The sequence below is a fragment of the Triticum dicoccoides genome, chromosome 5A (genome assembly GCF_002162155.2).
Source record: "Triticum dicoccoides isolate Atlit2015 ecotype Zavitan chromosome 5A, WEW_v2.0, whole genome shotgun sequence".
NCBI classification, from domain to species: Eukaryota; Viridiplantae; Streptophyta; class Magnoliopsida; order Poales; family Poaceae; genus Triticum; species Triticum dicoccoides.
In genome coordinates, this window is record NC_041388.1 from 329,234,773 (window position 1) to 329,247,667 (window position 12,895).

Genomic DNA, 12,895 nt, shown 5'->3' on the forward strand with positions numbered 1-12,895 from the left:
CGTTCCTAGCGAATCCGAGTGGGTGCCGATCATGGTGTTTACCTCCGCGGATATTTTTCAGCACTCGCCCTTTGGCGACATACTAAACTCATTAAGGTCTCTCTCCTTGTTAGGAGGATCCTGACCGAACTATGTCCGGCAGGATTGGGATGCGGATGACGAAGAAATTCGCTGCCCACCCACCACCCACTTAGTAGCCACTGTCGACGACTTAACCGACATGCTCGACTTCAACTCCGAAGACATCGACGGTATGGACGACGATGCGGGAGACGAAGAGGAACCACTGCCCACAGGGCACTGGACTGCCACCTCATCATACGATATATATACATGGTGGACACACCCAAAGAAGGCAATGGCGACGAGACAGCGAAGGATGACCCCTCCAAGAAGCAACCCAAGCGCCGACGTCAGCGGCGCCGCTCTAAGTCCCGCCAAAGCAAAAGTGGTGATAGTGGCACAGGAGATTATAGCACTACGGAAAGTGCTGAAGATGGCAATAATCCCCTCCAGCACGATTTACGGCAGGAGGATGGAGAGGCCAGCCCTCCTGAGAGAGCGGCAGATGAGGAGGAGGATAATTACATGCCTCCCTCCGAAGACGAGGCAAGCCTCGACGATGACGAATTCGTCGTGCCAGAGGATCCCGTCGAACAAGAGCGCTTCAAGCGCTAGCTTATAGCCACGGCAAATAGCCTTAAGAAGAAGCAGCACCAGCTTCAAGCTGATCAATATCTACTAGCTGACAGATGGACCGAAGTCCTGGCGGCTGAGGAATATAAACTTGAACGCCCCTCCAAGAGTTACCCAAAATGCAGGCTGCTACCCCGACTGGAGGAAGAAGCGTATGACGCGGCTGACCGGCCACCTCGTGGCCGCGACAGAGAGGCATTCCAGCTAAAAGCTCAGCCTGCACCCCGATGCCATTCAAATAAAAAGGCATGGAGAAATACGCCAGACCTGCGAGACGTATTGGAGGACAAAGCAAAACATGCAAGATCGATCTATGGATCACGAGGGCGCGCCACTATGCGAGATGATAATCGTCACGCCGGATACAGTAATAGTAAATCCGGCCGGGCCGAGCACAACGGGCAAGACTCATTGGAGCCGCGTTGCGATATAGCCCAGTACAGAGGCGCCGCACACCCCTTATGCTTCATAGACGAAGTAATGGATCATCAAATCCCAGAAGGTTTCAAACCCGTAAATATAGAATCATACGATGGTACAACAGATCCTGCGGTATGGATCGAGAATTTCCTCCTGCATATCCACATGGCACGCGGTGATGATCTACACGCCATTAAATACCTCCCACTCAAACTTAAAGGACCAGCTCGGCATTGGCTCAATAGCTTGCCAGCAGAGTCCATTGGCTGTTGGGAAGATCTGGAAGCCGCATTCCTCGACAACTTTCAGGGCACTTATGTGCGACCGCTAGACGCCGATGACCTGAGCCATATAATTCAGCAGCCAGAGGAATCGGCCAGGCAATTTTGGACACGGTTCCTAACAAAGAAAAATCAAATTGTCGACTGTCCGGATGCAGAGGCCCTAGCATCTTTTAAACACAACATACACGATGAGTGGCTAGCCCGGCACCTTGGTCAGGAAAAGCCGAAATCTATGGCAGCCCTCACGACACTCATGACCCGCTTTTGTGCAGGAGAAGACAGCTAGCTGGCTCGCAGTAATAACATATCAAAGAATCGTGGTACTTCGGATACCAAGGACGGCAATGGCAGGTCACGTCGCAACAAACATAAGCGCCGCATTAACAGCGACAATACCGAGGATACGGCAGTCAATGCCGGATTCAAAGGCTCTAAACCTAGTCAGCGGAAAAAGGCATTTAAAAGAAGCACTCCGGGCCCGTCCAGTTTGGACCGCATACTCGATCACTCGTGTCAAATACACGGCACCCCCGACAAGCCAACCAACCACACCAATAGGGATTGTTGGGTATTCAAGCAGGCCGGCAAGTTAAATGCCGAAAACAAAGATAAGGGGCCACATAGCAATGACGAGGAAGAGCCCCGGCAGCCGAACATCGGAGGACAGAAGAGGTTCCCCCCACAAGTGCGGACGGTGAACATGATATACACAACCCACATCCCCAAGAGGGAGCGGAAGCGTGCGCTCAGGGACGTATATGTGTTGGAGCCAGTCGCCCCAAAGTTCAACCCATGGTTCTCCTGTCCGATCACCTTTGATTGCAGGGACCACCCCACTAGTATCCGTCATGGCAGATTCGCCGCACTAGTCCTAGACCCAATCATTGACGGATTTCACCTCACTCGAGTCCTTATGGATGGCGGCAGCAGCCTGAACCTGCTTTACCAGGACACAGTGTGCAAAATGGGTATAGACCCCTCAAGGATCAAACCCACAAAAACGACCTTTAAAGGCGTCATACCAGGTGTAGAGGCCCATTGCACAAGCTCAGTCACACTGGAAGTGGTCTTCGGATCCCCGGATAACTTCCGAAGCGAAGAGTTAATCTTCGATATAGTCTCGTTCCGCAGTGGTTATCATGCACTGCTCGGGCGAACCACATTTGCGACATTCAATGCGGTACCACATTATGCATACCTCAAGCTCAAGATGCCAGGACCTCAGGGGGTCAATACAGTTAACGGAAACACAGAGCGCTCTCTCCGAACGGAGGAGCACACTGCGGCCCTCGCAGCGGAAGCGCAAAGCAGCCTCTTAAGGCAATCCACTAGTTCGGCGTTTAAGGACCCAAACACCTTCAAGCGCGCCCGGAGTAATCAGCAACAGGACCGCCTGGCACGTTCCGAGCTTGCATAGCAATGCGGCCCCCACCCCGGTCCCAGCCAAACGGCGATACATAATTATGCATTAAAAATACCATGGGCACGGGCGGGGAAGGGGGCACGACTACGGCACGCCCCAAGACGTGGCTTAAACCGCACTAGGGGCTTCCTGCTTTGTTATTTTTCTCTCTTTCAGGACATTAATCTTTGGAGACCCTGTCCGGCAGCATGATTGCCGAACACATGATATAGCAACCAAGGAGGCAGAAAGCTACATCACACTACGGAACTCCCAGGTGGATTACGATAACGAGTGAATTACTTGCTTTAATATTATTCCTCAGCTTGCCCTTGGAGGGGACATAGTCCTACTTTTTGCTTATAGCACTACATGTATCATTCTACTCTAACGCACGTTTTTTAATAAACAATGCATTGCATTAAGGCTTTTATTGCATTCTTTCTTTTATATATATATATATATGTTCATTCGTGACATCCAGCACCCGTACACTCTGGTACGGCCAATAAGCTAGGGGATTAAGCATACCCCACAATACGGCGTGAGAAGTCCGAACACTTTCGACAGTGCGGCACCCCGAACTTATAGCATTATATGCATCAACTCTGAATCATGTCTTGGGTTAATAGTTGGGTTTGCCTGGCTCCCATGTTTTGGTACCTTACGTTTCGCTATATCGGCTAAGGTAGCACTGGGAGAACTACTGCGATTGTGCATCGGTTCTGCTGGGCTAAGCACCTCAGTAGAGAAAGCTAAAACTGACTGTCATGATAAGGCGAGAGACTGGTCGCTGTTCGAGAGGTTTTCGAGTCCTTAAAGACTTATGCCGCTTAGAGCGAGGAGTCGGCCCTGTCCGGCTTAAGGCGTGTATCGCGCCCCAGATTCGGCCTTCTGAATACTAGGGGCTTCGCCGAAATTTTAAAATTATAGAATTCTATGGCTAAGTGAGAGTGATAACGCATTATAGTCCGATTGCCTTGTTCGTTGTGCTGAGCACCTCCCTCGAAGGACCCAAAAATGGGAACAAGAGTGCTCAGGTTTATCCCGAACACCCCAGCACTCATGGCATGGGGGCAGAAGCCAACGACTAGCCATCTCTCAAATTTGATAAACAGCCGAACAGAAGGTAATATTTGAAATTCAAACAAGCGTTGCATAGCGCATATGAACAAGTTTTCATGAATACAGGATTATACGAGCGGGTTTACTCAAATATCGTATCTTTGGTACACTCGTCCGCTATGAGACGGACACCCTTCAGGACACCCTCATAGTACATCTCGGGTGGCGATGCTCCTTGCCCTCCGGCGGCCCTTCCTGGATCAGCTTCACGGCGTCTAGCTTGGCCCAATTCACCTTCACACGGGCGAAAGCCCGGCGTGCACCTTCGCTGCAGACGGACCACTTGACGACTTCCAGCCATGGGCAGGCATCCACAAGCCGCCTCACGAGGCCGAAGTAGCTGTTCAGAAGGGCGTCGCCAGGCCACAGCCAGACTATAAAGCCCTTCATGGCCTGTTCGGCCGCCTTGTGTAGCTCGACCAGCTGCTTTAGCTGGTCGCTCATAGGCACCGGGTGTTCGGTCCCAGTATATTGGGCCCAGAACAACTTCTTCGTTGAGCTTCCCTCCTCGGCCTGGTAAAACATTGCGGCATCCGACACGCTGCGGGGAAAATCCGTGAATGCTCCTGGAGAGCTCCGGATTCGGGTAAGTAACAAGTAATTTACTTTCACATGCTTGCTTTGCATATAGAATGCCTTACCCGCGACTATCTTATTCATCGCATCTCCATCAGGAGAGCGTCCGCAGTGTCTTCGGGCAGAGGGGCCGGACAGTTGATCTGCCCCGACGTCTCCACCCAGTCCTGTCAAAGGCATCGAGATCAGACCCCGCACATGGTTAAGCTAGGGGAAATAAATATCCTACCGGATGTATAGAACTCACCGAATGCGCTCGGCACTTCGCGCTTAGCCCACGGTCCTTGGTGAGAGAGGGAGGGACCTCGACGCCCTTGAACAGCACCTTCCAGACGTCCTTGTGCGTCGTGTCAAAGAGCTGGCTCAGAGTCTGGTGCTGGGCCGGGTCGAACTCCCACAAGTTGAAGTCCCATTGTTGGCACGGGAGGATCCGACAGATGAGCATGACCTGGACTATGTTGACAAGCTTGAGCTTCTTGCTTGTCATGTTCAGGATACATTTCTGGAGTCCGTCCAGCTCCACCAATGAACCCCACGACAAGCCCTTCTCTTTCCAGGAAGTGAGCCGTGTAGGGAATTCGGATCGAAACTTGGGGGCAGCCACCCATTTGGTGTCGCACGGCTCGGTGATGTAGAACCACGCCGATTGCCACCCCTTTATGGTCTCCACGAAGGAGCCTTCAAGCCATATAACGTTGGGCATCTTGCCCACCATGGCTCCGCCGCATTCTTCTTGTTGGCCGCCCACCACATTCTGCTTGATATTGAACGTCTTTAGCCATAGGCCGAAGTGGGGGCGGATGCGGAGGAAAGCCTCACAAACGACGATGAACGCCAAAATGTTGAGGATGAAGTTCGGGGCCAGATCATGAAAGTCCAGCCCGTAGTAGAGCATGAGACCACGGGCGAATGGATGAAGGGGAAACCCCAGTCCACGGAGGAAGTGGTGGAGGAAAACTACCCTCTCATGTGCTTGCTTCAGGGTCGCCACCTCGGTTATGGCCCCTGGCAAATTTACGATAATCCTGTCATTTTGCAATTGCTTTCCTTTTATATAGATCCATAGACTAGGTACTACTTACCTTTGTTCTCCTCGAGCTGCCTCTTGGCAAGGCCGAGCTCTTCCTTGGAACCTTGAAGGTCCTGCTTCAGTGCGGGGACCTCCGCAGTCAGTGCGGCAAAGGTCAGCAGCGAAGCCTGCATACGCATATAGACATACTTATATTAGACTCCTGTGATATTGTTTGATCCTCTGTTCGGCTTTTCTTTGTGAACACCGAACAGAGCATCAGGGGCTACTGTCTATGCGGTAATATTTCTCATATATTTCAAAAACTTACCTCAAAGCCTGTTAGAAGGCTGACACAGGCTTCAGTCAGTCTGCTCTTGACGGACTGAACCTTCTGGACCACCACACTCATAATAGTGCGGTGCTCTTCTTCAATGGAAGCGCTGCGAAGCGCTCCCAGCAGATTGTCCGGTGCCTCTAGATGGGCAGAGGTCACTGATGAAGTTATGTACCTAGGGTAGGGGCATGGACCTGTCCTAAGTACCCTACCCAAGGACATCCCTAGAAGAAGTCACCTTTCAATCGACTTGGAGGTATCCCACTCAACGGATTCAAGACACTCGACCACGAGGCAATCACTCGACCAAGATCCAACCACTCGACTGCCAGGAGATCTAAAGTCACCCTGCACGCAAACGGTCGGTCATTAAGTAGCTTTTATGGTCATCATAGCACTTTATTAGGGGCATTACTAGTAACCCCCAGTCTTAATGTACTTTAAACCCTGCATTACTGAGGGCTGGAGGGGCCTGGCGAACTCTATATAAGCCACCCCCCTCCTCAGTATCAAGGGTTCGCACCCCTGTTATTCATACACACATAATTCAGTCGACCGCCTCCGGGCACCGAGACGTAGGGCTGTTACTTCCTCCGAGAAGGGCCTGAACTCATAATCCTCGTGTGCTTACAACTCCTCCATAGCTAAGATCTAGCCTCTCCATACATACCCCCTACATCACTGTCAGAGTTAGAACCACGACAGTTGGCGCCCACCGTGGGGCTAGGAGTCTTAGCGCCTAGTTTGAGAAGTTGCGGTTTTTTCCGATCTCTTTGATCATGGTTTCGGGCGGAGCTTTGGTGGAGGGCCGCGAGATCCATCTCGGCATGCTCACGTTCATCGCCGACGACTCCGCTTGGCTTCAGGAGGCTCCACTCGACGTCGACGCGCTCCCCGTCCGCGGGGCGACGCACTTTCGCGCATGCATCCGTGGTGTCCTCCCGCGGCAGCCGTCGACCCAGTATCGGTCGGCTCCTGTGGCATCTCCCCCCCTGTTTCTCACCGGCGCAAGCGCTTCGGTCGGTCGAGGCTTCAGAGGTGGGTGAGGCATGCGGTGGCCCGCTAGTCGGCCACCCCACAAGTCGCGGCAATCGAGCCCGACGAATCCCTCTACGGCCTGTTCGACCTGTCGACTGGCTCCGCAGAGACCACATCCGAATGCGACAGCAGTGACCCAACTGCAGAGGTTCTGGTGATCGATGGGCCACACAGTCCTCCCGGTTTCCCCCGCGCTGACGGAGGCGCGGATGGGAGCGACCCGTCACGTCCTCACGAGGAGTATCTCCCCGAGCCTCTCACGTCGTTGCAGCGGGAGGAGCTTCGCCGCCGAAACATGGATGCACTCCACACTCCTATCGTTGGAGAAACCCCTGAGGCCCGAGCCTTGGAGGACGCGTGCTTGGCTAACTTGGCCGAGCGCACTCGACTGGAGAATCTCCAGCGAATACTCGACGAGCGAGCGCGTCAACGGGCTCCAGAATCCAGTCAACGTCAACTCTTTCCGCCCCCGCAGGTATATCGTACTCTGATTCAGAATTTGGTGGCTGCAGCCCATATAGCAGAGTCGATTCAGCCCTCCCAGTCAGAGGCTGGCAGAGGCTTGTTGCAAATCAGAGCGTTGCTCCGGGCAGCGGGAGACCAGAATTCCGCTGTTTCACAGTCGCGGAACAGGATCCACAGTCGATCCATTGTAGCGGATACAGTCCAGCCGGCTCACAGCCCAAGATCGCCTCCGAGGCGTGAGGGACATGGAGACCAGTGTGATCAGTACAGAAGGAATGAGCAGTATGATCACCGATTCGATCATGATGATCGACGTCGAGTGCCAACCCCTCCCCCGAGGAGTGGATCATATGTGCCTCGACAGCAGGTTGACAGACGCCCTCATAGTGTTGGGCGGAGAATTCCAGTCGACCCCAGGGAACTAGGCTTTGATGCGAGATCCATTCTCGTTCAAGGTTTGGTCGACAGGAATAGAGCTCACCGAGAAGGCCACGACAGAGATGCGCCTACCAGTAGCAGAGTACATGTTTCAGGGCCGGAGTGTTTCAGTCGAGCCATCAGAGCCGCTGTAATTCCTCCCAACTTCAGGTTGGCGACTGGAGTTAGTAAGTTCACCGGTGAGTCCAAGCCCGATACTTGACTCGAAGATTACCGAGTGGCTGTCCAGATTGGCGGTGGGAATGATGAGGTAGCCATGAAGCACCTGCCTCTCATGTTAGAAGGCTCGGCCAGAGCATGGCTGAATCAGTTAGCACCCAGCAGCATTTACACTTGGGAGGATCTCTCCCGAGTGTTTGTCACCACATTTGAAGGAACATGCAAGCGACCTACAGGCCTTACGGAATTGCGGTCTTGCGTGCAGAAACCGAATGAAACTCTGAGGGATTACATCCAGAGGTGGATCACATTGCATCACACAGTTGAAAATGTACTAGATCATCAAGCAGTTTGTGCCTTTAAAGAAGGCGTTAAGTACAGAGAATTGAATCTAAAGTTCGGTCGAACCGGAGAGATGTCTCTGAATCGGATGATGGAGATTGCCACCAAATACGCTAATGGTGAAGATGAGGATCAACTCCGAAGTGGCAAGCATAAAGCAGTCGCCCAGGAAACCGGAGGAAATTCCAGTCGGAAACAGAAGCGAAAAGCCGAGCCAGCCGCTCCTGGGGAGGCCCTGGCCGTAACCCAGGGAAAATTTAAGGGAAAACCCAAAGGACCTTGGAACCCCAAGAAAGTTAAAGACCAAGATGGAAATGATGTTTTGGATCTACCATGTCACATCCACACCAAGAAAGATGAAGAGGGTAAACTCATTTACCCAAAGCATACCACTCAATAGTGTCGGCTTCTGATCCAGCAATTTCAGGGCAAGCAGTCCAAAGATAAGGAAAAGGAGTCAGAAAAGTTGAGGACAAGGAAGATAGTGACGATGGGTACCCCCAGGTCAATTCCACCTTGATGATTTTTGCTGATGTTGAGAGCAAAAGTCGACTGAAGGTTATTAACCGTGAGGTAAATATGGTTGCTCTGGCAACACCCAATTATCTGAAGTGGTCCCAGACTGCCATCACATTCGACCAGTCTGATCACCCTACGCACATTGCCACCCCTGGGAGGCAAGCTCTGGTGGTTGACCCAGTTGTCGAAGGCACTCGACTGACCAAAGTCCTGATGGATGGAGGCAGCGGTTTGAACATACTGTATGGAGAAACATTGAAAGGGATGGGCATTCCGATGTCCAGGCTCAGTACCAGTAACATGAGTTTCCATGGAGTCATTCCTGGGAAGAAAGCCGAGTCACTCGGCCAAATTGCTCTTGATGTGGTTTTCGGTGATTCCAAGAATTACCGCAAGGAAAAGTTGACATTTGAAGTTGTGGATTTCCAAAGTGCTTATCACACTATTTTGGGCAGGCCAGCTTATGCACGCTTCATGGCTCGACCATGTTATGTGTATCTCAAATTGAAGATGCCTGGTCCCAAAGGTGTGATCACTGTTACAGGCAATCGGAAGAAAGCAGAAGAGTGTTTTCAGAAAGGCTCAAAGATTGCTGACGCTCAGATGGCAGTGGTCGAGCTGCAAGAGTATCAGAAGACTGCAGATCCGAGTGAGTTGTTACGAGCTAAGAAGCCTGCTTCAGAATCAGCTTTTCAGTCGTCCGGTGAAATGAAGGCAGTTCACATTCACCCGACCGATCCAAATGCTGCTCCGACTCACATCTCAACGACGCTCGACTCCAAATAGGAAGAAGCGCTCGTCCAGTTCCTCCGTGAGAACTGGGACATCTTTGCATGGAAGCCTGCTGACATGCCTGGAGTTCCCAGGGGGCTGTCTGAGCACCGTCTATGAGTCGACCCAAAATTTAAACCTGTGAAAGAACATCTTCGACGGTCCGCCGTCCAGAAGAGGAAGGCCATTGGCCAGGAGGTGGCTCGGCTCTTAGCGGCGGAGTTCATCCGAGAAGTTTACCACTCCGAGTGGCTCGCCAATGTTGTCATGGTCCCCAAGAAGGACAAGTCACTTCGCATGTGCATTGATTTCAAGCATATCAATCGGGCCTGCCCGAAAGATCATTTTCCTCTCCCCCGCATCGACCAGATAGTCGACTCGACTGCGGGATGTGAACGTTTGTCTTTTCTAGACGCCTATTCAGGGTACCATCAGATCCGTCTGTACGGGCCCGACGAGATCAAAACAGCTTTCATCACTCCATTCGGGTGCTTATGTTATATCACCATGCCGTTCGGCCTCAAGAATGCCGGAGCCACGTTCATGAGGATGATTCAGAAGTGTTTGCTCACTCAAATCAGTCGGAATGTGGAGGCATACATGGATGATATTGTGGTTAAGTCACGGAAGGGTTCTGACCTGCTGACCAACCTTGCTGAAACCTTTGCCAACCTTAGGAGGTATGATATCAAGCTCAATCCGTCAAAGTGCACATTCGGAGTTCCAGGTGGGAAGTTACTCAGTTTTTTCGTTTCCGAACGGGGAATCGATGCCAATCCTGAAAAAATTGGTACTATACTCCGGATGAAACATCCTGTGCGTGTGCATGACGTCCAGAAGCTTACAGGATGCTTGGCCACTTTAAGTCGATTCATCTCTCGCCTCGGTGAAAAGGCATTGCCTCTTTACCGACTGATGAAGAAGTCCGACAAGTTCGAGTGGACTCCAGAAGCTGATGCAGCGTTTACAGAGCTCAAAGCTCTGCTCTCCACCCAGCCGGTGCTTGCTGCCCCAATCAGCAAGGAGCCTTTGCTGCTTTACATGGCAGCGACAGGACAAGTTGTCAGTACAGTACTTACGGTCGAGCGGGAAGAAGAAGGAAAGGCCTTCAAAGTTGAGCGCCCAGTATATTATGTTTCTGAAGTTTTGACTCCTTCAAAGCAAAGATATCCTCATTACCAGAAGCTGGTATATGGGATTTATATGACCAAGAAGAAGGTTGCACATTACTTCTCTGATATTCCATTACAGTCGTCAGCGACGCTCCACTATCAGAGATTTTGCACAACAGAGATGCAACTGGTCGAGTGGCCAAATGGGCAATTGAACTTCTTCCCCTAGATATCAAGTTTGAGGCAAAGAAAGCTATCAAGACCCAAGCAATTGCAGATTTCATCGCCGAGTGGATTGAACAGCAACTTCTGACTCAAGTTCACTCGGAGCACTGGACCATGTTCTTCGATGGATCTAAGATGCTGAATGGTTCCGGTGCTGGGGTAGTATTGGTTTCCCCCCAAGGAGATAAGCTCAGATATATTCTCCAGATTCACTTCGATTCCTCCAATAACGAAGCAGAATATGAAGCACTTTTGTATGGGTTGCGCATGGCCATTTCACTCGGCGTCCGTCGCCTCATGGTCTATGGCGACTCAGATTTGGTGGTTAATCAGGTGATCAAGGAGTGGGACGTCAGAAGTACAGCTATGACTGGTTATTGCAATGCAGTGAGAAAGTTAGAGAAGAAATTCAAGGGGTTAGAGCTTCATCACATCCCCCGACTGAAAAATCAAGCGGCTGATGATTTGGCAAAGATAGGCTCCAAGAGAGAAGCCATCCCCAGCAATGTGTTTTTGGAACACATCCACTCGCCATCAGTCCAAGAAGATCCTTTTACAGATGAAGCCCCGCAGCCAAAGAGTGCCATAGATCTGACTGAAGTTGAAATTCTGGCAGTGGTCGACCTAATCATGGAAGTTTTGGCAATCACCCCCGACTAGACGATACCATACATCATGTATATCCTGAGAAAGGAACTCCCGGAGGACGAAGAAGAGGCTCGACAGATCGTCCGTCGATCCAAGGCCTTTACAGTCATAAAGGGACAGTTGTATAGAGAAAGCGCGACTGGAGTCGGTCAGAAGTGTATAACACCAGAAGAAGGTCAGATAGTCCTTGATGATATCCACTCGGGGACCTGTGGTCATCATGCGTCCTCTCGGACCATTGTGGCTAAAGCATACCGAGCGGGATTTTACTGGCCAAGAGCGAATGAAATGGCAAAAGAGATAGTCGACAAGTGTGAAGGGTGCCAGTTCTACTCCAACATGTCGCACAAGCCTGCATCAGCCCTGAAGACCATTCCACTCGTCTGGCCCTTCGTTGTTTGGGGACTGGACATGGTTGGCCCATTGAGAACAGGCAGGAGCGGTTTCACACATGTGCTTGTGGTAGTCGACAAGTTTACCAAATGGATTGAAGCTAAGCCTATCAAGAATCTTGATGCTTGCACTGCTATCAGTTTCGTCAGGGAGTTAACATTCAGATATGGAGTCCCGCATAGCATCATCACCGACAATGGGTCAAACTTTGATTCAGACAAGTTCAGAGCTTTTTGCGCCTCTCAAGGCACACGAGTCGAGTACGCATCGGTCGCCCACCCCCAGTCGAATGGACAAGCAGAAAGGGCAAATGGTCTGATTCTCAAAGGACTAAAGCCTCGGCAGATGCGTGATCTCAAGCACGCAGCAGGCGCTTGGGTCGACGAGCTTCCGTCAGTTCTGTGGGGATTGAGGACCACCCCGAATCAGTCGAATGGAAGAACTCCGTTCTTTCTGGTTTACGGAGTGGAAGCAGTCCTGCTGAGTGATCTACTTCACAATGCACCCTGAGTCGAGCTTTATACCGAAGATGAAGCAGAACAAGCCCGGCAAGACGCAGTCGACCTCCTGGAAGAAGAAAGAGAAGTGGCTATGATCCGATCGACCATTTATCAGCAAGACTTGCGTCGATTCCATGCCAGAAATGTGAAGAGTCGAGCCTTCCAAGAAGGAGATTTGGTCCTCCGAATGGATCAACAGAAACCACACAAGCTCGCTCCTACTTGGGAAGGTCCCTTCATTGTCACCAGAGTCCTCCACAATGGAGCGTATCACCTTTACAATGTCGATCGCCAGATCGATGAGCCACGAGCTTGGAATGCGGAACTGCTCTGCCCCTTTTACACTTGAATTCTCACTCGAATGAGATGTTATAAGAAAAACTTCTGTAGTCTATTTATCAAAGACAAGAGTGTTACAATTTTTCCTATAATTGTT